This window comes from Bos taurus, chromosome 23 (assembly GCF_002263795.3).
Source record: "Bos taurus isolate L1 Dominette 01449 registration number 42190680 breed Hereford chromosome 23, ARS-UCD2.0, whole genome shotgun sequence".
Lineage (NCBI taxonomy): Eukaryota > Metazoa > Chordata > Mammalia > Artiodactyla > Bovidae > Bos > Bos taurus.
The window spans coordinates 26,817,859-26,845,337 of NC_037350.1; the positions used below are offsets into that span (position 1 = coordinate 26,817,859).

General features: G+C 37.6%; 1 protein-coding gene across 1 annotated transcript in view; it reads left to right on the top strand.

Annotated features, from left to right (window-relative positions):
* The first annotated feature begins 251 nt into the window (after positions 1–251).
* LOC100847986 (butyrophilin subfamily 1 member A1-like) overlaps positions 252–27,479 on the top strand; it is a 72,325-nt gene continuing 45,097 nt past the window's right edge. Inside the window, exons 1-6 of the mRNA XM_024983890.2 lie at positions 252–300; positions 1,332–1,364; positions 2,572–2,682; positions 3,579–3,599; positions 7,709–7,729; positions 23,537–23,557. The gene's annotated coding sequence lies outside the window, so the exon portion shown is untranslated. The remainder of the gene's footprint in view (positions 301–1,331; positions 1,365–2,571; positions 2,683–3,578; positions 3,600–7,708; positions 7,730–23,536; positions 23,558–27,479) is intronic.

A 27,479-nucleotide genomic window follows, 5' to 3' on the forward strand; every position in this document is an offset into this window, starting at 1 on the left:
TGTACATTCACATGAAAAAGCATTAAATCGAAAATAATACAATCTACCTGTAAATGGCAATGGCAAATGTGATGGATGTTTGTCCATATAAATGATGTAGTCATTCAGGATGATAATAGTATGTATGATAGAGATAAGAGGCAGAAATAAAATCTGTGAAATAATCTATGAGAAGCAAATTGAAAATTAGTCTACTCACCTTTCTAGAACACAAACACAAATTTTCTTAATTATTCTGACATTTAGATAAATGCAGAATATTTTTCTTTTGTTTTCCAGTGATCAAAACAGAGAGAGCAGGTGAGTAATATTTTTCTTTAGTGAGCCCCAATGATTATCAGATTCTTTGAGATATTGAGATGAGAGGTGTTGAGGCATTAAGATTTTCAAATGAGAAGTACTGATGTATGGACCCTGCAGTCACTGCTATTTGTAGAATCTTTTGCAAAGCATTCTAAATTTTAGATACCTATTGCAATTTCTCGGAGAAGGCAGTGGCATCCCACTCCAGTACTCTTGCCTGGAAAATCCCATGGACGGAGGACCCTGGTAGGCTATGGTCCATGGGGTCGCCAAGAGTCCGACACACGGAGCGACTTCACTTTCACTTTCACTTTCATGCATTGGAGAAGGAAATAGCAACCCACTCCAGTATTCTTGCATGGAGAATCCCAGGGATGGGGGAGCCTGGTGGGCTGCCGTCTATGGGGTAGCACAGAGTGAAGCGACTTAGCAGCAGCAGCAGCAGCATTGCAATTTCTGATACAGAATTTCCTTGAAGCACTCATTTTAATTTTTCCAAATCTTTGAGGAGCCTACTACTACTACTACTAAGTCGCTTCAGTCGTGTTCGACTCTGTGCGACCCCATAGATGGCAGCCCACAAGGCTCCCCCTTCCCTGGGATTCTCCAGGCAAGAACACTGGAGTGGGTTGCCATTGCCTTCTCCAATGCAGGCAAGTGAAAAGTGAAAGTGAAGTCTCTGAGTCTTGTCTGACTCTTAGAGACCCCATGGACTGCGGCCCACCAGGCTCCTCCATCCATGGGATTTTCCAGGCAAGAGTACTGGAGTGGGGTGCCATAAAGAGGCTAATAAATTTCTTTTTGGTGGCTATTACTTTAGAGAAATCCTTTTTAACTGACATTCTCAAGAAATCTTTATTAACATCTCTAAATATCAAAGTTTTAATTTCTCCTTTGTCATTCTGTCATTATTGAATGTGCCCATTTACAATTTGTCAGACGACCTTGCTTTGGGAACTTGTAACACCAAACTGAATAATTTATCTGCTTCCTAATTGTATTGATTGAATTCAATCTTTCTTACACAGGTTTGTCAGGAAATTGCTCGGAAGCAAAAGAAGGTAAGTTTCATTACCCTTTTTACATCTACTTATTCACTACTGCTATTTTTTTACCTTTTCAATTTTTCCCTTGGACTTTCACCTTCCACTGCATTCTTTCATGATCCTAGGCATATTGCTAAGTCGCTTCAGTCATGTCTGACTGTTTGAGACCCCATGGACTGTAGCCCGCCAGGCTGTCTGTCCATGGGCTTCTCCAGGCAACAATACTGGAGAGGGTTGCCATCTCCTCCTCCAGGGGATCTTCCCCACCCTTGGTTCAAACTCATGTCTCCTGCATTGGCAGGCAGGTTCTTTACCATTAGAGCCACCTGGAAAAATTTCTCTCTCAGATTGAAGCTTGCATGTGCTCAATCATGTCCAACTCTCTGTGACTCCATGGACTGTAGCCTGCCAGGCTCCTCTGTCCCTGGAATTTTCCAGACAAGAATACTGGAGTGGGTTGCCATTTCCTACTCCTGGGAATCTTCCTGGCCCAGAGACCTAACTCGTATCTCCTCCATTGGTAGGTGGATTCCTTATCACTGTGTCACCTGAGAAGGCGTACAAATATATTTAAATTTGTCTCTCAGTTTGAAGCCTACACAATTTTTAAATGTACCTTTCTTCCACACATTGCCTTCTTTTTTCTTCACACCTCCTCTGATTCTGACATTCCACCTCTATCTTTCACTTGATCCTTGTGACTGCATTTGACCCACCAAGAGAATCAAAGATAACCTCCCCATCTGGATGTCTTTAGCTTAATCACATTTGCATAGTCCCTTTTGCTATGTAAGGTAACATACTCCAGAATCCAAGGATTAATTAGTATGTCAGAATTTTTAGAAGACCATTATTCTTTCTATCACAAAATATACTTCTGCTCATTCTCAACAGTATATGGAGATGTTTTATAGATTTTGTGCTTTACTCTCTGCAAATTTTAAATTCTATTTCCTTTTGCTGTTTTGATTGGGTGCCATAAAAAGTCTCTGCAAGTTTTCTTTCCTAATTTAGTCCTCTATGGCTAAATTAAATTAACCAACCATTCATTGGCCAAACATAGCTGATGTTAAAAAACATGTTTTTGTTTTTTTGAACAAAGAGACAACTCTTAAACTCCTACAGATGGGAGAAGAAAAATGAAAGTGGATTATTTGGGGATGCAAGGGGTCAAAAAATGAATATTGAATTTAACTGTACATGTCTATATTTTGTTTTTCAGAAAAATTTTCATGGAAAGATATAACTTTAATTGTGTTTGGAATCGGAATAATTGTCCTAATAATAATAATTGCATTTCTCTGTTATTGCATAAAAAGATACAAAGAACGGGGTAAGATATAAAAAATCAATGCAATAAATTATAACAAAGCCCAACAAAATAATTGGGAAAATAAAAATAAGGAAAGAGTAATATCAATTTTTTCCTGTGTTATTTAGGTAAAAAAAAAGAGATTCCCTGGGAAGGAAAAAAATTCCCCCACTCTCCTTTTGTTTTTTAGCTAGTCTAATAATTAAGTTGACACAGGTAAATTAGCAAGATAAAAAAATTAATTTTGTCCATACAGAGATCTCATAGGTGTAAAAACTAAGAAGTCATCAAAGTAGGATTTTATATACTTTTTAAACAAAGAAAATAAATTTGTGAAGAAATGACAGGGTAAAAAAACCTGAGGCTTTGGTACTAATTAATGAGGAAGAAATTATTTTGGAAATATACATTATCATATTTTGGAAATACACATTATCATATTTTCTCATTTTTAAATTATTCTTATTCTGATCAAAACTTACTTGTTCAAGAGGTATAATTTCTTCATATATTGTCATATAAGGTTAACTAAATTTTTGATGTGAACTTTGCATTCATACTTATAAATCTCATTTATTCCATAATAATTCTTTTCTCAGGTTTATAGGATGTTCTAAATAAATTTCATGTAAATTTGGCCAAGGCCAATAAAATATCAAGCTTTACTTAATTTAGCTATTAATGAATATATTTTTGAAAAACTATGAGAATTGAAAACAGTAGGATTTAAAAGCTTTACACACATCATAATGACTGAAAATAGTTTTTCTGAAAATTATTAAGCAACTATATAATCATATAAAAAACTATAACATTTTGACTTTTTTATAACATAAAATATTGATTTAATATTATGCTTCTGCTCTCTATTCCCCATCAATCTAAGAGGCCTAATGAAAGATTCCCTTCCCTTTCAGGTTTTTACCAAGGACACTCAGGTAAGATTGAAATATTAATCCCCCCAATAGAAATAATTAAATTACTTAAGCATAAAAATAAGATAATATTATAAACTATAACTTGGTGCTAGTGATAAAGAATCTGTGTGCCAATGTAGGAGACACAGGAGACCAGGGTTTGATCCCTGGGGTTTGGAGAAGGGAATGTCAACCCCCTCTAGTATCCTTGCCTAGAGAATTCCATGGACAGAGGAGTCTGTTGGGCTACAGTCCCTGAGGTCGCAATGAGTCAGACACAACTGAGCACATTTTCCTCCTTTCAGAGTTTATTTATGAAGATTTGCTTATTAGTTACTAAAGCTTCCATAACAAATTGGATAGGTTAAGTAACAGAAATTAATTGTCTTATAATTCTGGAGAATATAACTCTGGGATCAAGAGACAGTAGTGTCCAACAATCATAGTTGTGCACATTATTGATTTGCCACAAAACGAACATACCTATGTCACCAACAGTGAGATCAGGAATAGAACATCAACACACACAGAAAGCTTCCTTCTTGCACCTCCCAATTATAGCCCCCTTATCCACAAAGAACCACTATTCTGACATCTATTAGCACTATAGATGATTTTTTTAAACCATCATAATTTAGTGCATCTATAGAAATAAAAATGTCAGAAAATGAATTTCATGTATATAAGGTCAACTGCTAGATGAATAGTGACATTTAACTGATATATAGAAGAGACATACATTTGTAATAGAGTGTAAATTAAGAATTTTATTATATTCTTTGTGTTTTTCAAATATTCAACAGTATGAGTTGTTTGTATATTTGGAAAATTAAGCCTTTGTAGGTTCTATCATTTGCAAATATTTTCTCCCAGTCTGTAGGTTGTTTTTCATTTTGTTTACCAAAGGAAACTTTGTGACTGCAGCCATGAAATTAAAAGATGCTTACTCCTTGGAAGGAAAGTTATGACCAACCTAGATAGCATATTCAAAAGCAGAGACATTACTTTGCCAACAAAAGTTCGTCTAGTCAAGGCTATGGTTTTTCCTGTGGTCATGTATGGATGTGAGAGTTGGACTGTGAAGAAGGCTGAGCACCAAAGAATTGATGCTTTTGAACTGTGGTGTTGGAGAAGACTCTTGAGAGTTCCTTGGACTGCAAGGAGATCCAACCAGTCCATTCTGAGGGAGATCAGCACTGGGATTACTTTGGAAGGAATGATGCTAAAGCTGAAACTCCAGTACTTTGGCCACCTCATGAGAAGAGTTGACTCATTGGAAAAGACCCTGATGCTGGGAGGGATTGGGGGCAAGAGGAGAAGGGGACGATAGAGGATGAGATGGCTGGATGGCATCGCTGACTCGATGGATGTGAGTCTCCGTGAACTCCAGGAGTTGGTGATGGACAGGGAGGCCTGGCATGCTGCGATTCATGGGGTCACAAAGAGTCAGACACAGCTGAGCGACTGATCTGATCTTGCTGTGCAAAAGCTTATAATTTTGATTAGAGAGATACAGGTTGGATCCCTGGGTCAGGAAGATCCTTTGGAGGAGGAAATGGCAACCTACTCCAGTATTCTTGCTGGGGTAATCCTATGAAAAAAGGAGCCTGGCAGGCTGTAGCCCATGAGGTCACAAAGAGTCAGACATGATTGAGCAACTGAGCATGCATGCATCTATTTGTTTATTTTTACTTTTATTTCCTTCTGGAGATTCTCTTGTGGCTCCACAGTAAAGAATCTGACTACCAATTAGGAGAAATGTGTTCAATCCCTGGGTTGGAAAGATCCCTGGAGAAGGAAATGGCAACCCACTTCAGTATTCTTGCCTGGAAAATCTCATGGGCAGAGGAGACTGATGGGCTACAGTCCATGGGGTCATAAAAGAGTCAGACGTGACTTAGCAACTAAACAACAGTGCTCTTGATGGTACACACTTATTGTTAAAATCCCTATTTATTTGTCTTAGGAAACTGATCTAAGAAAATATTGCTATCATTTATGTCAAGAATGTTTTGCCTATGCTCTTTTCTAGGAGTTTTATGGTGTCAAGTCTTATATTTAAGTATTTTAGGCATTTGGATTTTCTTTTTGTGTATGCTGTTAGGGTATGTTCTAACATAACTGATTTACATGTGACTGTGTAGCTTTCCAAAAAGGCTGTCTTTTCTCTATTGTATATGCTTCCTTGTTTTATCAAAGATTAACTGACTATAGGCACATGGGTTTATTTCTGGGTTCTTAGGCATATGGGTTTCTTTCTGGGTTCTCTATTCTCTTCCATTGATCCATATGTCTGTTTTTCTGCCAATATCATACTGTTTTGATTACTGTAGCATTGTAGTATTGTCTCTGTTATGGAAGGCCTATGCTTCCAGCTTTGTTCTTTTGCTTCAGTATTGCTTTGGCAATTCTGGGTCTTTTGTGGGTCTATAAACATTTTAGGATTATTTTTTCCTAGTTTTGTGGAAAAGGTCACAGCAATCAAAAAATGGGAATAAGAAAAAAAGTAGGCATAGGACCTAAATAGATATTTATCCAAAGAAGATATACTAATGGCCAAAAAGGAACAAGAAAAGATGCTCAATATTGCTAATTATTAAAGGAAATACAAATGAAAGCTATAGTGAGGTATCACCTCACACTTGTCTGAAAGGCCATCATCAACAAGTCTACAGATAATAAATGTTGGAGAGAGGGTGGAGAAAAGGAAACCTCATGCACTGTTAGTGAGAATGTAAACTGTAGCAACCACTATTGAAACAGTATGGATTTTCCTTAAAAACATAAATATAGAGTTGTCATATGATCCAGCAACCCCATTCTTGGGATAACTGGAAAAGAAAAAAATTCTAATTTGAAAAGTTACATGTACCCCAATGTTCATGGTAGCACTATTTACAATAGCCAAGACATGGAAGCAACCCAGTTCAGTTGGGTTCAGTCACTCGTTTCCAACTCTTTGCAACCTCATGGACTGCAGCACACCAGGCTTCCCTGTCCATCACCAACTCTTGGCGATTACTCAAACTCATGCCCATAGAGTCAGTGATGTCATCCAACCAACTCATCCATTGTCATCCCCTTCTCTTCCCCCCTTCAATCTTTCCCAGCATCAGGGTCTTTTTTAATGAGTCAGCTCTTCCTAGCAGGTGGCCAAACTACTGGAGTTTCAGCTTCAACATCTGTCCTTTCAATGAATATTCAGGACTGATTTCCTTTAGGATGGACTGGTGGGATCTCCTTGCAGCCCAAGGGATTCTCAAGAGTCTTCTCCAACACCACAGTTCAAAAGCATCAATTCTTCAGCACTCAGCTTTCTTTATAGCCCACAACTCTCACATCAATACAAGAATACTGGAAAAACCATAGCCTTGACTAGACAAACCTTTACCCTTGTGCAAGCAGATTTTAATCTGTTTTCCACATCATTACTATGGTACTTTCCATTTTATTTTTTAGCTCAACTTTTGCAAACACCTGGTAATGTTTGTTCTTCAAGCACTCTGCTACTTTGCCTGTTAGAGATTTTTTTCCCATTTCCACTCTATCATTTTGTTTCTTTTGCCTTTTACTTTCTCTTATTCCTATTTCGTTTCCAACATGTCATACTATGTTTCTACTTTCAGGTCTACTCCATGTTCTGTTTCATTCTTTCCCCTTCTCCCTTTCTCTTCCCTTCCTTCATTCTCTTTCCTTTTGCTTATTATCTTCACTTTGTGCTTCAGAAGTATTCTGTATCTTCATGATCAGGTTGTTGAATAACAGATTAAAGGATCCACTGCCACGATCATCAGGGTCATTTTCTGGATAAAAGCTCCAAAATTTTCTTCTTTACAATCTGTTTGATTCTAAGTTGATATGTCCCTATCTGGGCACATTATATTCTTTCAACTATCCTGAGAGAGGAGTGCATATTTCCTCTCTAAAGTTTATTCGTTTTCCCATAATCATTCCTAAGAAAATATCTATAAAAGCCATCAGAGAACGTCATTTTCAATTAGTTCCCTGATCCTGGGTTTGAGTAAAATCCCATCTATATATTTTTCAGAAAATATGACACTGACAACAACCTATGATTATTCCGATTGAATAATCAACTAAATAAATTAATATTTCTCTATGTTTTTCAGATGCGGTAGCAGTAGAAAATGGTAAGTTCCATTAGCCATTTTACACTGTGCACATAGTCTTTGGATCTTCTGTCCTTGTTGCCTTGTTCCTTGTTGTTTTACTGTCCTTGAAACAACATGTTCCTTATATGCTGTATGACTTAAATTTACATTATTGTGCCTTATTTTTTCTCACTCCAAATGAAGTCAACAAAGTTGTTTCCATTTGCACTTAAACACTATGGCATTTAAATTATTCATGCTACAAGTTGTTCTCTGTTAAAAAATAGACATACATGAACCATATTTGATAATGAATTCCATTAATTATACACTTCTGAATTTCTGGAATTTTTAAGTGGAGGAAATATGCACTTTGTCTAAAATCTCAGAGAATTTGCTTTTTAAACCACTATACAAATTAAGTAAAGTTTATTTTACCTCTTATTGCAGATGTGTAGAATTAATTACCTTCTATTAGAAGGAATATTAGGTAATAAATAATCTTTTGTTCTCAGTGAGTAACATCAGTAAAAGATAAAAACTGAGGAAACGGGAAAAAGTACTAATTGGACAAATTATGGGGGGAATGAACTCTTACTTTTCATCTCTATTTTTTTGAAGACATGGGTTCATAGTATCAATACTGAGTATTAAGCTGATGAAAATTTTTGAGTGGAGGTTTCCCTGCAGAAATAAAATGGCCATGGGAAATTTGAACAAACTATAATTCAATAATTTCCTTGTATTGAGCTAAGAACACTTATGTGAGATATAATAAAAGTTTATGTGTACAATGCAATGTTGTTTATTATAGATACAATGCTGTACAGAAAATCTCTAGAATTTACTTCTCTTACTTAACTGAAACTTCATGCCCATTCATTAATAATTTCCTATTTGACCATCAGCCTGGCCCTTGACAATCCTCACGTCACATTTTTATTCTATGAATTTGACTGTTGTAGCTACTAGATTTATGTGGAATCATGCTGTGTTTGTCTTTTTGTGGCTGGTATATTGGCTTATAAATTACTTTTCTTGTGGTTTTTGTATTAGATTTCTTTTCTTCTGTGGTTTTGGCATTAGGATGATGCTGGCCTCATAAAATGAGCTTGAAAGTTTCCTCTCCCCTTCTTTTTTGAAAGAATTTGAGAAAGTTTGGCATTCAGTTCAGTTCAGTTCAGTAGCTCAGTTGTGTCCAACTCTTTGCAAACCTGTGAACCACAGCACGCCAGGCCTCCCTGTCCTTCACCAACTGCCAGAATCTACCCAAACCCATGTCCATTGAGTTGGTGATCCCATCCAACCATCTCATCCTCTGTCGTCCCCTTCTCCTCCTGCCCTCAATCTTTCCCAGCATCAGGGTCTTTTCAAATGAGTCAGCTCTTCATATCAGGTGGCATTAGTTTTTCTTAAATATTTCATAGTAAAAGTACAAAGAAAATAGAGAATTCTGAAAGAATCAAGAGAAGAGAGAAACCCATATGCAAGAATACCCTCATAAAGCTATCAATGGATTTCTCAGAAGAAACTTTGTAGGTCAGAAGAAACTTGGGTGATATACTCAAACTACTGAAAGAAAAATAACTGCCCACCAAGTATATTATATCTCCAAAACTAAACTCCAAAAATGAAAAAGAAAGAAAGAGTTTGCAGACCAAAAAGCTGACTCATAACCCCTAAACCTGCTTTACAAGAAATGTTAAATGAAGTTTTTCAAGTTGAAATGAAAGGATATTAATTAGTAACATAACATTTGAAAATATGAAGCTCACTGGTGAAGTTATGTAATCAAATTCAGAATACTTTGATATTGCAATGGTACATAAATCACTTTTACATAAATGGTACACAGATCACTTTTAACTCTAGTTTTAAAAAAGTTAAAAGACAAAACTGTTTAAAACAAATAAAGAAGCAAACAGATAGCTAGTGGGAAACTGCTGTATAATACAGGGAGCTCAGCCTTGTGCTCTGTGATGAACTAGAGGGGTGGGATAGGGGCTAGGAGGGAGGCTCAAGAGGGAGGGGATATGTGTATACTTATAGCTGATTCACATTGTTCTACAATAGAAGCCAACACAATATTGTGATGCAATTAGCCTCCAATTAAAAATGAATTAAAAAATAATAATTTGTTAATAGATATGCAATGCATAAACAGGTAAATTGTGACATCAATAACATAAAATAGAAGAATAAATGGAAATTTTCTTTCAAACTTATACAAAATCAACTCAAAATGGATTAAAGACTTGAATTTCAGACTTAAAACTATGAGAAGAAAATCTCTTTGACATTCTTTGACATTAGTCTGGGCATATTTTTTATATGACTCCAACAGCACAGGCAATAAAAATTTTTTGAAAACAGACCAATGGGATTTCACCAAAAGCTTCTGCACAGCAAGGGAAATGACCAACAAAGTAAAGAGACAACCTAGAGAATAGAAGAAAATATTCACAAACCATGTATCTGAAAGGGTTAATATCCAAACTATATAAAGAATTCAACTCAATAGCAAAAACCAAATAACTCAAAATGGCAAAAACCAAAAAACCATTTTACTCAAAACAGCAAAAACCAAATAAGTCAATTAAAAATGGACAAAAATATTGAATAAACATTTCTCCAAAAAGACATACAAATGGCCAATAGGTTTGTAAAACAAATTTTTTAAAATGTTCCAAATCACTACTCATCAGTTCAGTATAGTTCAGTCACTCAGTCGTGTCCGAATCTTTGCAACCCCATGGACTGCAGCACGCCAGGCCTCCCTGTCCATCACCAACTCTCGGAGTTCACTCAGACTCATGTCCGTTGAGTGAGCGATACCAACCAACCATCTCATCCCCTTCTCCTCCCACCTTCAATCTTTCCCAGCATCAGGGTCTTTTCCAATGAGTCAGTTCTTCGCATCAGGTGGCCAAAGTATTGGAGTTTCAGCTTCAACATCAGTCCTTCCAATGAATATTCAAGACTGATATCCTTTGGGATGGACTGGTTGGATCTCCTTGCAGTCCAAGGGACTCTCAAGACTCTTCTCCAACACCACAGTTCAAAAGCATCAATTCTTTGCCACTCAGCTTCAGGGAAATGCAAATAAAAGCCACAATAAACTATCACCTGATAGCTGCTGAAGGGGCTTCCCTGGTGACTCAGACAGTATGGAACCTGCTCGCAATGGGTGAGACCCAAGTTCAATCCCTGGGTCGGGAAGAATTCTGCAGAAGGGAATGGCTACGCACTACAGTATTCTTGCCTGGAGAAATCCATGGACAGAGGAGCCTGGTGGGCTACAGTCCATGGGATCGCAGAGTCAGACACCACTGAGCAACTAACACCATCATAGCTGCTGAACAGCTTTATCAAAAAGACAAAAATTCAAAAAGAAAAAAAACGAAAAGTTTGGCAAGATGTGGAGAAAAGGGAACACTGTTGCTAAGAATATAAACTGATACAGTTATTGTGGAAAATGCTATGTAATTCCTTCAAAAATTATAACTAAAATTACCATATGATCCAGCAATCTTACCTCTGGATATAAATCCAAAGCAAATATAATCAGCCAAAGATCTAAATAGACATTTCTCCAAAGAAGACATACAGATGGCTAACAAACACATGAAAAGATGCTCAACACCACTCATTATCAGAGAAATGCAAATCAAAACCACTATGAGGTACCATTTCACACCAGTCAGAATGGCTGCGATCCAAAAGTCTACAAATAATAAATGCTGGAGAGGGTGTGGAGAAAAGGGAACCCTCTTACACTGTTGGTGGGAATGCAAACTAGTACAGCCACTATGGAGAACAGTGTGGAGATTCCTTAAAAAACTGGAAACAGAACTGCCTTATGATCCAGCAATCCCACTGCTGGGCATACACACTGAGGAAACCAGAAGGGAAAGAGACACGTGTACCCCAATGTTCATCGCAGCACTGTTTATAATAGCCAGGACATGGAAGCAACCTAGATGTCCATCAGCAGATGAATGGATAAGAAAGCTGGGGTACATATACACAATGGAGTATTACTCAGCCATTAAAAAGAATACATTTGAATCAGTTCTAATGAGGTGGATGAAACTGGAGCCCATTATACAGACTGAAGTAAGCCAGAAGGAAAAACATAAATACAGTATACTAACGCATATATATGGAATTTAGAAAGATGGTAATGATAACCCTGTATACGAGACAGCAAAAGAGACACTGATGTATAGATCAGTCTTATGGACTCTGTGCGAGACGGAGAGGGTGGGAAGATTTGGGAGAATGGCATTGAAACATGTGAAATGTCATGTATGAAACGAGATGCCAGTCCAGGTTCAGTGCACGATGCTGGATGCTTGGGGCTGGTGCTCTGGGACGGCCCAGGGGGATGGTATGGGCAGGGGGGAGGGAGGAGGGTTCAGGATGGGGAGCACGTGTATACCTGAAATTTTTTTAATTAAGAAAAAAAAAAAAAAGAATACTGGAGTGGGTTGCCATGTCCTTCTCCAATGCATAAAAAAAATAAATAAATAAATGGCAATAAATAAATAAATAAATCTCCTCAATTATTAAAAAAAAAATTAAAAAAAAAAGAGATATCTACACTCCTGTGTTCACTGCAGCATTATTCACAAAAGCCAAGATATGAAAACAACTTCTGTGCTCAGCAATAAAAGAACACATAAATATATGGAATGTATATATCGAGAATAGATATATAGAATACTATAGAATGTTATTGTATTCTATTGTAATATAGAATATTGTAGAATATTATTTCTTTCTAAAAAAGAAAGAAATTGTCATTTACAATAACATGTATAAACCTAGATGACATTTTACTAAGTGGAAATAAGCCAGAAACATAAATATAACACATGATCTCACTTATACTTTTTAGTTTAAATCAGAATGGCAAAAATGTATTGCTTTGATCTTCCAAATCTTATGAACTACAAACCCAAATATGACACAAGAAATTTTAAAAATTGTTTTCACCAGCCTTCTCAACCCCAAAGGGGGTTAAAAAGTAGTAATGTAAAATGTTAAGGTCAAGTTGCCTTACCTTGTTGTTCACTCTCTAAGTTATGTCCAACACTTTGTGATCCCATGGCCTTCAGCATGCCAGGCTTCCCTGTCCTTCACCATCTCCCAGAGTTTGCTCAAACTCATGTCCAATGAGTCAGTGATGCCAACCAATGATCTCATCCTCTGTTATCCCCTTCTCCTCCTGCCTTCAATCTTTCCCAGCATTAGGATCTTTTCCAATGAGTGGGCTCTTTGTATCAAGTTGCCAAATTATTGGAGCTTCACCTTCAGCAGCAGTCTCTCCAATGAACATTCAGGGTTGATTTCCTTTAGGATTGACTGGGTTGGTCTCCCTGTAGTCCAAGGGACTCTCAAGAATCTTCTCCAGAACCACAGTTTGAAAGCATCAATTCTTCAGCACTCAACCTTCTTTAGAAGAGCCTACTGGTGGCTCAGACACTAAAGAATCTTCCTGCAATGCAGGAGGCCTTGGGATTGATCCCTGTGTCAGGAAGATCCCCTGGAAAAGGGAATAGCAACCCACCCCAGTATTCTTGCCTGGAGAATTACATGGACATAGGAGCCTGGCAGGCTTCAGTCCATGGGTCACAAAGAATTGGACATAACTGAAAGAGTAACACTTTCAGCCTTCTTTATAGTTCAACTCTCACATCTATACATGACCACTAGAAAAACCAAAGCTTTGACTGTACAGACCTTGGTTGGCAAAGTGATGTCTCTGCTTCTGTTAGGTCCTTGCTGTTTCTCTGTGTGTGTGTTTGGGAGGGGTGGGGGGTGGCGGTGGGCATGTATATATATGTATATATACATTTTGTTACTCTAGGAAATCTCATTAATAACATGCCTCAAAAGTCTAAGGCTAGCTCTAAGATTCTTCTGAAACACTTTTCAGTATCATAACACAAGAATTATTTAAACCTTCGTATCTCTAGATATCAAATGATGTTCTTTAAATTGTAGTGATATGTTCAATGGAATAGATTTTAGAAATCTACCTCTTTAATTATGGAATGGATGTGACAAAAATGTTGCAGAAAAAAACTATTAGAAGAAGAGCTTTGTTGCAGCTTCTTTATAATGTTCATATATGTGTGTTTAGATATTTTCTCTCAGAGAGGAGGTGGCACACTAAAAGCATGGTTGCTGAGAAGCAAAAACTCTCTCAGAGAACCCATTTCTTCCTCTCTCCTGGATTCAGCACCCATGTGATTGCCTTCAGATAATTTCACTTACCCATGAGTTAAAAGAATACACAGAAGAACTATACAAAAAAGATCTTCATGTCCCAGATAATCACTATGGTGTGATCACTGACCTAGAGCCAGACATCCTGGAATGTGAAGTCAAGTGGGCCTTAGAAAGCATCACTACGAACAAAGCTAGTGGAGGTGATGGAATTCCAGTTGAGCTCTTTCAAATCCTGAAAGATGATGCTGTGAAAGTGCTGCACTCAATATGCCAGGAAATTTGGAAAACTCAGCAGTGGCCACAGGACTGGAAAAGGTCAGTGTTCATTCCAATCCCAAAGAAAGGCAATGCCAAAGAATGCTCAAACTACTGCACAATAACACTCATCTCACATGCTAGTAAGGTAATGCTCAAAATTCTCCAAGCCAGGCTTCAGCAATATGTGAACCGTGAACTTCCTGATGTTCAAGCTGGTTTTAGAAAAGGAAGAGGAACCAGAGATTAAACTGCCAACATGTGCTGGATCATGGAAAAAGCAAGAGAGTTCCAGAAAAATATCTATTTCTGCTTTATTGAATGTGCCAAAGCCTTTCACTGTGTGGATCACAATAAACTGTGGGAAATTCTGAAAGAGATGGGAATACCAGACCACCTGACCTGCCTCTTGAGAACTCTGAATGCAGGTCAGGAAGCAACAGTTAGAACTGGACATGGAACAACAGACTGGTTCCAAATAGGAAAAGGAGTACGTCAAGGCTGTATATTGTCACCCTGTTTATTTAACTTATATGCAGAGTACATCATGAGAAACGCTAGACTGGAAGAAGCACAAGCTGGAATCAAGATTGCTGGGAGAAATATCAATAACCTCAGATATGCAGATGACACCACCCTTATGGCAGAAAGTTAAGAGGAACTAAAAATCCCCTTGATGAAAGTGAAAGTGGAGAGTGAAAAAGTTGGCTTAATGCTCAACATTCAGAAAACGAAGATCATAGCATCCGGTCCCATCACTTCATGGGAAATAGATTGGGAAACAGTGGAAACAGTGTCAGACTTTATTTTTCTGGGCTCCAAAATCACTGCAGATGGTGACTGCAGCCATGAAATTAAAAGATGCTTACTCTTTTGGAAAGAAAGTTATGTCCAACCTAGATAGCATATTGAAAATCAGAGACATTACTTTGCCAACAAAGGTCCATCCTGTCAAGGCTATGGTTCTTCCTGTGGTCATGTATGGATGTGAGAGTTGGACTGTGAAGAAGGCTGAGCGCCGAAGAATTAATGCTTTTGAAATGTGGTGTTGGAGAAGACTCTTGAGGGTCCCTTGGACTGCAAGGAGATCCAACCAGTCCATTCTGAAGGAGATCAGCCCTGGGATTTCTTTGGAAGGAATGATGCTAAAGCTGAAACTCCAGTACTTTGGCCACCTCATGCGAAGAGTTGACTCATTGGAAAAGACTCTGATGCTGGGAGGGATTGGAGGCAGGAGGACAAGGGGATGACAGAGGATGAGATGGCTGGATGGCATCACTGACTCGATGGACATGAGTCTGAGTGAACTCCGCGAGTTGGTGATAGACAGGGAGTCCTGGCGTGCTGTGATTCATGGGGTCACAAAGAGTCGGACATGACTGAGTGACTGAACTGAACTGAACTGATGAGTTAAAAGAGAAATTCAAATACAACAAGGTTACAAATTAATCACTGGCACTAAAGAGGCACCCAGAAACCTGACAATGTATTACCTATCCAAAAGTGTTTCAGTATTCCCTTATACAGTGTTTGTGGCAACTTTATACAATGTAGCTACTGCAATCATGAGAATGGATTTATACATGTAAAAACAGCCAATGACCATACTAAAGCTAACAAACAGGACAACAGAAGCCTAAATATTGCCAAAGGGATCAAGAATATTTTTTACAAATTAACCACCAGAATATTTCTGAAAATTTTGTCAATTAATTAAATTGATTGCATTTCCCCTTTTTTCATTTACTATAGAATATGTGGGCAATATTGACTTCTGAACCAATTTGTGTGTGTATGTGTGTGTGTGTGTGTTTATCTGAAACTGGATAGGATTCATTTTAGATATGAACTTTTCAGTAAATTTTCATTCTTTTTGTAGTTCTGTCTCATGAAGCTAACATTTATCTTTCCTTTTTTTTTTTTTTTTTTTAGAAGAACCTTGGAAAGAACTAGCTAACATTTTTGTTCTCATTACTCTTGATACCCTTTAAAATGACTGGTTCATCATTTAATATTGCCTGACTTCTTGTCTGAATGTCTTGTGTTGGCTTGCCTCCTCCTCAAGTCTACTAGTTCCACCCCAATATTTTGGTGTTTAATTTCTCTCATTTTAATTCTGATCATTTATGTTTCTCTACCTTCTCTACTTTTCCATTTCTTCTTTTTTCACTTCATACCATGCCATCCCTTTAAAGACTGGTTTCTCTTCTCTTACAAGGACTTCCCATGGTGTCATTAGGAAGCTGGTAACATAAAAGGCATGAGGCTGAGAAGGTTTCTATTCACATATATATTCTTGGAAACCATACATACATAGTATCTTTGTCAGCTATTTCAAGTTTGAGGATACTTATGACACAATCAATACTTCTTTTAAAACATAAATGATGAGAGAAGACAAAAAATGCTGGGTTAATCTTCTCTATTCATTGCCCTTTCAAAATCTAAATAGTCAGATCAGATCAGTTGCTCAATCGTGTCCAACTCTGCGACCCCATGAATCACAGCACGCCAGGCCTCCCTGTCTATCACCAACTCCCGAAGTTCACTCAGACTCATGTCCATCGAGTCAGTGATGCCATCCAGCCATCTCATCCTCTGTCGTCCCCTTCTCCTCCTGCCCCCAATCCCTCCCAGCATCAGAGTCTTTTCCAATGAGTCAACTCTTCGCATGAGGTGGCCAAAGTACTGGAGTTTCAGCTTTAGCATCATTCCTTCCAAAGAAATCCCAGGGCTGATCTCCTTCAGAATGGACTGGTTGGATCTCCCTGTAGTCCAAGGGACCCTCAAGAGTCTTCTCCAACACCACATTTCAAAAGCATCAATTCTTCAGTGCTCAGCCTTCTTCACAGTCCAACTCTCACATCCATACATGACCACAGGAAGAACCATAGCCTTGACAGGATGGACCTTTGTTGGCAAAGTAATGTCTCTGCTTTTGAATATGCTATCTAGGTTGGTCATAACTTTCCTTCCAAGGAGTAAGCATCTTTTTATTTCATGGCTGCAGTCACTATCTGCAGTGATTTTGGAGCTCCGAAAAATAAAGTCTGACACTGTTTCCACTGTTTCCCCATCTATTTCCCATGAAGTGATGGGACCGGATGCCATGATCTTCGTTTTCTGAATGTTGAGCTTAAGCCAACTTTTTACTCTCCACTTTCACCTTCATCAAGAGGCTTTTTAGTTCCTCTTAACTTTCTGCCATAAGGGTGGTGTCATCTGCATATCTGAGGTTATTGATATTTCTCCCAGCAATCTTGATTCCAGCTTGTGCTTCTTCCAGTCTAGCGTTTCTCATGATGTACTCTGCATATAAGTTAAATAAACAGGGTGACAATATACAGCCTTGACGTACTCCTTTTCCTATTTGGAACCAGTCTGTTGTTCCATGTCCAGTTCTAACTGTTGCTTCCTGACCTGCATACAGGTGTCTCAAGAGGCAGATCAGGTGGTCTGGTATTCCCATCTCTTTCAGAATTTCCCACAGTTTATTGTGATCCACACAGTGAAAGGCTTTGGCACATTCAATAAAGCAGAAATAGATGCTTTTCTGGAACTCTCTTGCTTTTTCCATGATCCAGCACATGTTGGCAGTTTAATCTCTGGTTCCTCTTCCTTTTCTAAAACCAGCTTGAACATCAGGAAATTCACAGTTCACATATTGCTGAAGCCTGGCTTGGAGAATTTTGAGCATTACCTTACTAGCATGTGAGATGAGTGTTATTGTGCAGTAGTTTGAGCATTCTTTGGCATTGCCTTTCTTTGGGATTGGAATGCAAACTGACTTTTTCCAGTCCTGTGGCCACTGCTGAGTTTTCCAAATTTCCTGGCATATTGAGTGCAGCACTTTCACAGCATCATCTTTCAGGATTTGGAATAGCTCAACTGGAATTCCATCACTCCCACTAGCTTTGTTTGTAGTGACGCTTTCTAAGGCTCACTTGACTTCACATTCCACGATGTCTGGCTCTAGGTCAGTGATCACACCATTGTGATTTTCTGGGTCGTGAAGATCTTTTTTATACAGTTCTGTGTATTCTTGCCATCTCTTCTTAATATCTTCTGCTTCTGTTAGGTCCATACCATTTCTGTCCTTTATCGAGCCCATCTTTGCATGAAATATTCCTTTGGTATCTCTGATTTTGGCCTTGGAATACAGAATGAAGCAGGGCAAAGACTAATAGAGTTTTGCCAAGAGACTGCACTGGTCATAACAAACACCCTCTTCCAACAACACAAGAGAAGACTCTATACATGGACATCACGAGATGGTCAACACCGAAATCAGATTGATTTATATTCTTTGCAGCCAAAGATGGAGAAACTCTATACAGTCAGCAAAAACAAGACCAGGAGCTGACTGTGGCTCAGACCATGAACTCCTTATTGCCAAATTCAGACTGAAATTGAAGAAAGTAGGGAAAACCACTAGACCATTCAGGTATGACCTAAATCAAATCCCTTATGATTATACAGTGGAAGTGAGAAATAGATTGAAGGGCCTATATCTGATAGGTAGAGTGCCTGATGAGCTATGGAATGAGGTTTGTGACATTGTACAGGAGACAGGGATCAAGTCCATCCCCATGGAAAAGAAATGCAAAAAAGCAAAATGGCTGTCTGGGGAGGCCTTACAGATAGCTGTGAAAAGAAGAGAAGCGAAAAGCAAAGGAGAAAAGGAAAGATATAAGCATCTGAATGCAGAGTTTCAAAGAATATCAAGAAGAGATAAGAAAGCCTTCTTCAGCGATCAATGCAAAGAAATAGAGGAAAACAACAGAATGGGAAAGACTAGAGATCTCTTCAAGAAAATCTAAATAGTATATGATATTATTCATTGGTCAAGTGTGAACTTGGACATCACTCTTACACTGTACTTGAACATAGGAACAAAGTGTTCCCAGGTATCTAAATATATTACTGAAGGTTTCCTGTTTTATTTTTAACAAAATCCAACCTTACTAATTGTTCTTTATACTTTTTTATTATTTAAATCATAATATTTATTAATACTTTATTAATTATTTTCTCTATCTTGATAGAGATCTTCTAATTTTAAAATTTGGAAGATTGGTAATGTGAATATTTCAAAGCTTTTTTGTTTTGTTTTGTTTGTTTTGTTTGATTTTTTGTTTTATTTTATTTTAAACTTTGCAATATTGTATTGGTTTTGCCATATATCAACATGAATCTGCCACAGGTATACATGTGTCCCGCATCCTGAACCCTCCTCCCTCCTCCCTCCCCCCTCCCCGTACCATCCCTCTGGGTCATCCCAGTGCACTAGCCCTAAGCATCCAGTATCGTGCATCAAACCTGGACTGGCGACTCGTTTCATATATGATATTTTATATGTTTCAATGCCATTCTCCAAATCATCCCACCCTCTCCCTCTCCCACAGAGTCCAAAAGACTGTTCTGTACATCAGTGTCTCTTTTGCAGTCTCGTATACAGGGTTATTGTTACCATCTTTCTAAATTCCATATATATGTGTTAGTATGCTGTATTGGTGTTTATCTTTCTGGCTTACTTCACTCTGTATAATAGGCTCCAGTTTCATCCATCTCATTAGAACTGATTCAAATGTATTCTTTTTAGTGGCTGAGTAATACTCCATTCTGTATATGTACCACTGCTTTCTTATCCATTCATCTGCTGATGGACATCTAGGTTGCTTCCATGTCCTGGCTATTATAAACAGTCCTGGATGAACATTGGGGTACACGTGTCTCTTTCAATTCTGGTTTCTTCAGTGTGTATGGCCAGCAGTGGGATTGCTGGATCATAAGGCAGTTCTATTTCCAGTTTTTTAAGGAATCTCCACACTCTTCTCCATAGTGGCTGTACTAGTTTGTATTCCCACCAACAGTGTAAGAGGGTTCCCTTTTCTCCACACTCTCTCCAGCATTTATTACTTGTAAATTTTTGGATCACAGCCATTCTGACTGGCGTGAAATGGTACCTCATAGTGGTTTTGATTTGCATTTCTCTGATAATGAGTGATGTTGAGCATCTTTTCATGTGTTTGTTAGCCATCTGTAGGTCTTCTTTGGAGAAATGTCTATTTAGTTCTTTGGCCCATTTTTTGATTGGGTCATTTATTTTTCTGGAATTGAGCTGTAGGAGTTGCTTGTATATTTTTGAGATTAGTTGTTTGTCAGTTGCTTCATTTGTTATTATTTTCTCCCATTCTGAAGGCTGTCTTTGCACCTTGCTTATAGTTTTCTTTGTTGTGCAGAAGCTTTTAATTTTAATTAGGTCCCATTTGTTTATTTTTGCTTTTATTTCCAATATTTTGGGAGATGGGTCATAGAGGATCCTGCTGTGATGTATGTAGGAGAGTGTTTTGCCTATGTTCTCCTCTAGAAGTTTTATCGTTTCTGGTCTTATGTTTAGATCTTTAATCCGTTTTGAGTTTATTTTTGTGTATGGTGTTAGAAAGTGTTCTAGTTTTATTCTTTTACAAGTGGTTGACCAGTTTTCCCAGCACCACTTGTTAAAGAGATTGTCTTTAATCCATTGTATATTCTTGCCACTTTGGTCAAAGATAAGGTGTCCATATGTGCGTGGGTTTATCTCTGGGCTTTCTATTTTGTTCCATTGATCTATATTTCTGTCTTTGTGTCAGTACCATACTGTCTTGATGACTGTGGCTTTTAGTAGAGCCTGAAGTCAGGCAGGCAATTCCTCCAATTCCATTCTTCTTTCTCAAGATTGCTTTGGCTTCGAGGTTTTTTGTATTTCCATACAAATTGTGAAATTATTCGTTCTAGCTCTGTGAAGAATACCGTTGGTAGCTTGATTAGGGTTGCATTGAATCTATAAATTGCTTTGGGTAGTATACTCATTTTCACTATTTTAATTCTTCCGACCCATGAACATGGTATATTTCTCCATCAATTAGTGTCCTCATTGATTTCTTTCACCAGTGTTTTATAGTTTTCTATATATAGGTCTTTTGTTTCTTTAGGTAGATATATTCCTAATTATTTTATTCTTTCCCTTGCAATGGTGATGGAATTGTTTCCTTAATTTCTCTATTTTCTCATTATTAGTGTATAGGAATGCAAGGGATTTCTGTGTGTTGATTTTATATCCTGCAACTTTACTATATTCATTGATTAGCTCTAGTAATTTTCTGGTGGAGTCTTTAGGGTTTTCTATGTAGAGGATCATGACATCTGCAAACAGTGAGAGTTTTACTTCTTCTTTTCCAACTCGGATTCCTTTTATTTCTTTTTCTGCTCTGATTGCTGTGGCCAAAACTTCCAAAACTATGTTGAATAGTAGTGGTGAAAGTGGGCACCCTTGTCTTCTTCCTGACTTTAGAGGAAATGTTTCAACTTTCCACTGTTGAGGATAATGTTTGCTGTGGGTTTGTCATATATAGCTTTTATTATGTTGAGGTATGTTCCTTCTATTCCTGCTTTCTGGAGAGTTTTTATCATAAATGGATCTTGAATTTTGTCAAAGGCTTTCTCTGCATCTATTGAGATAATCATATGGTTTTTATTTTTCAATTTGTTAATGTGGTGTATTACATTGATTGATTTGCAGATATTGAAGAATCCTTGCATCCCTGGGATAAAGCCCACTTGGTCATGGTGTATTATCCTTTTAATGCGTTGTTGGATTCTGATTGATAGAATTTTGTTAAGTATTTTTGAATCTATGTTCATCAGTGATATTGGCCTGTAGTTTTCTTTTTTTGTGGCATCTTTGTCAGGTTTTGGTATTAGGGTGATGCTGGCCTCATAGAATGAGTTTGGAAGTTTACCTTCGTCTGCAATTTTCTGGAAGAGTTTGAGTAGGATAGGTGTTAGGTCTTCTCTAAATTTTTGGTAGAATTCAGCTGTGAAGCCATCTGGACCTGGGCTTTTGTTTGCTGGAAGATTTCTGATTACAGTTTCAATTTCTGTGCTTGTGATGGGTCTGTTAAGATTTTCTATTTCTTCCTGGTTCAGTTTTGGAAAGTTGTACTTTTCTAAGAATTTGTCCATTTCTTCCATGTTGTCCATTATTGGCATAAAGTTGCTGATAGTAGTCTCTTATGATCCTTTGTATTTCTATGTTGTCTATGGTGATCTCTCCATTTTCATTTTTAATTTTATTGAATTGCAATTTATTTACATAATTATCAAAACATCAGCCACAAATCTCATTAAATATTTTTGGAAGAATTGTGTATCTTAAACGAAGTTAAAAAATATCTCTCCATACTGAAAACATTAAGTAAAGGACACAAGCACTATTGTCTTGCAAGCTTTCAAAAGAAAACCTAATAGATTCATTCAAACTTTAATATTCTTCCTTTCTTATAACAATTCAAATTACATTCTTGCTTTGGAGGAATGTATCTTAGAAATATACGACTTTAATGAATATAGCTAATATAGATTAGCTATGACAACCTAAACAGTGTATTGAAAAGCAGAGGCATCCGTGTACTGACAAAGGTCTATATAGTCAAGGTTATGATTTTTCCAGTAGTCATGTATGGATGTGAGAACTGGACCATAAAGAAAGCTGAGCACCAAAGAAATGACGCTTTCAAACTGTGGTGCTGGAGAAGTCTGCTGAGAGTCCCTTGGTCTGCAAATAGATCAAACCAGCCAATCCAAAAGGTAATCAATCCTGAATATTCACTGGAAGGACTGATGCTGAAGCTGAGGCTTCAGTATTTTGGCCACCTGATGCAAAGAGCTGACTCACTGGAAGAGACTGTGATGCTGGGAAAAATTGAGGGAAAGAGGAGAAGGGAGAAACAGAGGATGAGACGGTTGCATGGCATCACTGATTCAATGGACTTGAGTTTGAGCAAACTCGGGGAGATAGTGATGGACAGAGAAGCCTGGCGTTCATGGGATTGCAAAGAGTCAGACATGACTTACCAACTGAACAACAACAATGAATATAATAAATCTCACACGACTATGGCCACAAATTCAGTTTGGCACAAATACATGCCTTCTCTGTATTCTTCCTCACTATTTAATAAGTACCTGTCTTGTGCATGTGTGTACATTTCCATTTTAAAGTGAAAAAGAATGTCCCAATGAAAGAAGAATGGCTGATATTGTACATCCCAAAAGAATTCCCACCCTAACTCTCCTTAATGGTTTCATTTCCTAATTTAGTTTCTTTTGCACTAAGGGGTGGAATGATGTAAAATGACACTGTCTCTGACTGATGAGGTATCCTTTGCAACCTTATGGCTCCAGTTTTCACAAATATGGGTCAAGTTGTACCACGGAGTAAACTATGAAAGGAATCCCATTTTTGTTCTCCTTTTTTCCCAACAATATGCTTTTATTTGGAATTAATTTTTATTTCTTCCTTTTATTTTTCAGGGAAGAGTGAACAGAAAAGAGGCAAGTACCAATAAGTTTTCCGTTGTGTACTTTGCTATTCTCTTATCTATTTCCTGTACCTTTGAAACTCTTAATATTGAAAGTTCTGCTGATCAGCTGCCATATGTCAAACAGTGACATGTTTTTACATGATTTTATGGCAGTATCTTAACTTTCAACTCAGTTACCTAAGTGTCATTTGCAATTCAGTTCATGCCATTATTACCTCTTTCATATTTCTATCTATATCAAGAAGGCAAGGCCCCTGAACAGAATTTTAGCATCAAGATATGTGTCAGATTTGAGTAAAGTTCTGACCTGTCAGTTTTCCCCAAGATAGGCTTTTTCAATTTCGATCTCTCTTCATTTCCACATAACATCTCTTTTCTATTCCTCTTCTACCCTATTTGCTTTGGAAGGATGAGTTTTTCTTCACAGTAATGTATATGAGATTACATTATTCTCCCCTTTTTTAAGTTAGGAAGTATATCCTAAAAGACATCTAAATTTAGGAAGGTTATAACTTGAGAGGCAGAGGTGAGTATTAATAGATATTTTAGTCTAGTGAACACAGGAGAGATGTGGGAAAGACCACACAGTGGATTAACACTGCCAGGGAGCTTTCCTCCAAAAGTAGGACAAGGAACAATGTGCACAGTGCCAACACCTTGAAACCTATAAATCACAAGGACTCCCAAACACTGTCTTTTAACAAAATGTCAATTTCTATAAATGAGCTAATCTCTTGAAATTTATACGAAAGCTTTATAAGTGACTTCAATATAGCCCAGAGTCACATTATAGAAAGAGATAAAATTAGTGCTTAAAGTACAGTCTTCTAACACTTTGCTTTGATTATATGGTATAATCACAGCATTTGTTTTCCACCATTGACTCAGTGCTGAAGATTATATTTCCCCCAAATACACAAATCAGTCATCTACATCAATTTTTCCATTTATTTTCTGTTTGTAAAAGATTTGTTTGCTGAAAATTCTTGATAATGAAAGTGGAGAAGTATGGAAAGAATTTGGTTAGAACCATGTCATTCAATTTTTTTTTACTTTCAGAAGTAAATGATAAAATAAGAAAGTATAGGCTTTCAAAGCTAATTTGGAAGTCCTTCTATTGACCACTAATTTATCCCAGTTTTATTAAGTGTAAACAATCAGAAACCAACAGACTTGCAAAAACATTGTACCCAAACATATAGTCATTAATTTTCTCAATGGCCGTGGCATCTTGTAAAAATACCTTTTCAGGACTTATACATGTGTTTCGTGGCTCAGACATAAAGAATCTGCCTGCAGTGCAGGAGACCCGGGTTCAGTCCCTGGATTGGGAAGGGAGCAGCAACCCACTCCGGTATTCTTGCCTGGAAAATTCCAAAATGGATAGAAGAAACTTGTGGGCTACAGTCCATGGGGTTGTAAAGAATCAGACCCAACTAACACTTTCACTTTCACCCTAATCATACAAATGACATTTTCTGTTATAGATATCTTGTTTAATCTGAAATAGTCAGAAATATTTGAAAACTAAAAATCAATTTTGGTAAACTACTACCAAAATAAAATTATTGTTGCAAAATTATTTTATTCTTTTATCAAACAGGTATCTTGGTTTGAAATACTTATATCCTGTAAAACTCTCCATAAATAAAACATGTATGATATGAAATCCTGGTTTTTATTCTTCCTACACATTTCCCATGGTTCTTTTATTAAGTCAATTGAGAAATTGATTCCCTTTCTTAACTTTTCCAAGTGCTTCCTTACTATATTTTTTCTTTCTTTGTTTTATGAGCAAGGGGGGTGTTTTTGTTTGTTTTTTTTCCTTAAATTACATTCTTCCTACCAATTTTACATAAAGTGAGAACATTCGAAATATTTCCTTTTTTGTTTGCTGGTGTTCTTTGACATCTACATGAGTTTTTTTCTTTCTTTAATTAATTAATTTATTTTAATTGGAGAATAATTACAATATTGTGGTGATTTTTGCCATACATCAACATGAATCAGCCAAAACCTTTCATAATTACTTCAGTATTAAATGAGTAACTTCTTTCTGACTTTTTAATGGATATATTTCCTAGAAATATTTTTCTTTGTTTTGTTTCCTTCCTTTGGTATATTCTTGGGCTTCTATCTTCCAAACAATTACCAAATTTTCCTCATAAGCTTGTTGACATGAATGGGATTAGACTTAGAAGAATGTGGTTTTCTCCATTTAATAGAAAGCTTTCTTTAGCCTGGGCTCTCCAAATGCCTTCTGAGATGGAATACCCATTGTTTTGTACTTGATATTGTTCCTGTTTTAAGGGAAGACTTCAGACTTCCAACCTGGTGAGAGAGAAAACTTTTCCTTTTGATTTACACACTTTGTCTATCACTGATATCAGGAGTAAACGTAAGACTTGCTAGTCTACTTCTCTTGACCACACCCTCAAGTGATCCAATGTATGTAAATATTTTGCCAGATATGGCCTAGTTATTTTCTTTTTTCTTTTTTTTTTTTCTTTCTTTTTTAACTTATTTATTTTAATTGGAGGCTAATTACCTTACAATATTGTAGTAGGTTTTGCCATACATTGACATGAATCAGTCATGGGTGTTCATATGTTCCCTATCCTGAACCCCCCTCCCACTGCATTCCCCATCCCATCCCTCAAGGTCATCCCAGTGCACCAACCCAGAGCACCCTGTCTCATGCACCAAAACTGGACTGGTGACCTGTTTCACATATGATAATATACAGGTCTCAGTGCTATTCTTTCAAATCATCCCACCCTCGCCTTCTCCCACAGAGTGCGAAAGACTGTTCTATATATCTGTGTCTCTTTTGCTGTTTCGCATGTAGGGTCATCATTGCCATCTTTCTAAATTCCATATTCATGTGTTATTATACTGTATTGGTGTTTTTCTTTTTGACTTACTTCACTCTGTACAATAGGCTCCAGTTTCATGCACCTCATCAGAACTGATTCAAATGTATTCTTTTAATGGTTGAGTAAATAGGAAAAAGAGTACGTCAAGTCTGTATACTGTCACCCTGCTTATTTAACTTCTATTCAGAGTACATCATGAGAAACGCTGGGCTGGAAGAAGCACAAGCTGGAATCAAGATTGCCTGGAGAAATATCAATAACCTCAGATATGCAGATGACACCATTCTTATGGCAGAAAGTGAAGAGGAACTAAAAAGCCTCTTGATGAAAGTGAAAGAGGAGAGTGAAAAAGTTGGCTTAAAGCTCAACATTCAGAAAACGAAGATCATGGCATCTGGTCCCATCACTTCATGGGAAATAGATGGGGAAACAGTGGGAAAAGTATCAGACTTTATTTTGGGGGGCTCCAAAATCACTGTAGATGGTGACTGCAGCCAAGAAATTAAAAGACGCTTACTCCTTGGAAGGAAAGTTATGACCAACTTGGATAGGATATTGAAAAGCAGAGACATTACTTTGCCAACAAAGGTTCGTCTAGTCAAGGCTATGGTTTTTCCAGTGGTCATGTATGGATGTGAGAGTTGGACCGTGAAGAAAGCTGAGCGCCGAAGAATTGATGCTTTTGAACTGTGGTGTTGGAGAAGACTCTTGAGGGTCCCTTGGACTGCAAGGAGATCCAACCAGTCCATTCTGAAGGATATGAGCCCTGGGATTTCTTTGGAAGGAATGATGCTAAAGCTGAAACTCCAGTACTTTGGCCACCTCATGTAAAGAGTTGACTGATTGGAAAAGACTCTGATGCTGGGAGGGACTGGGGGCAGGAGGAGAAGGGGACGACAGAGGATGAGACGGCTAGATGGCATTACGGACTCGATGGACGTGAGTTTGAGTGAACTCCGGGAGTTGGTGATGGACAGGGAAGCCTGGCATGCTGCAATCCATGGGGTCACAAAGAGTCGGACACGACTGAGTGACTGAACTGAACTGAATATTCTA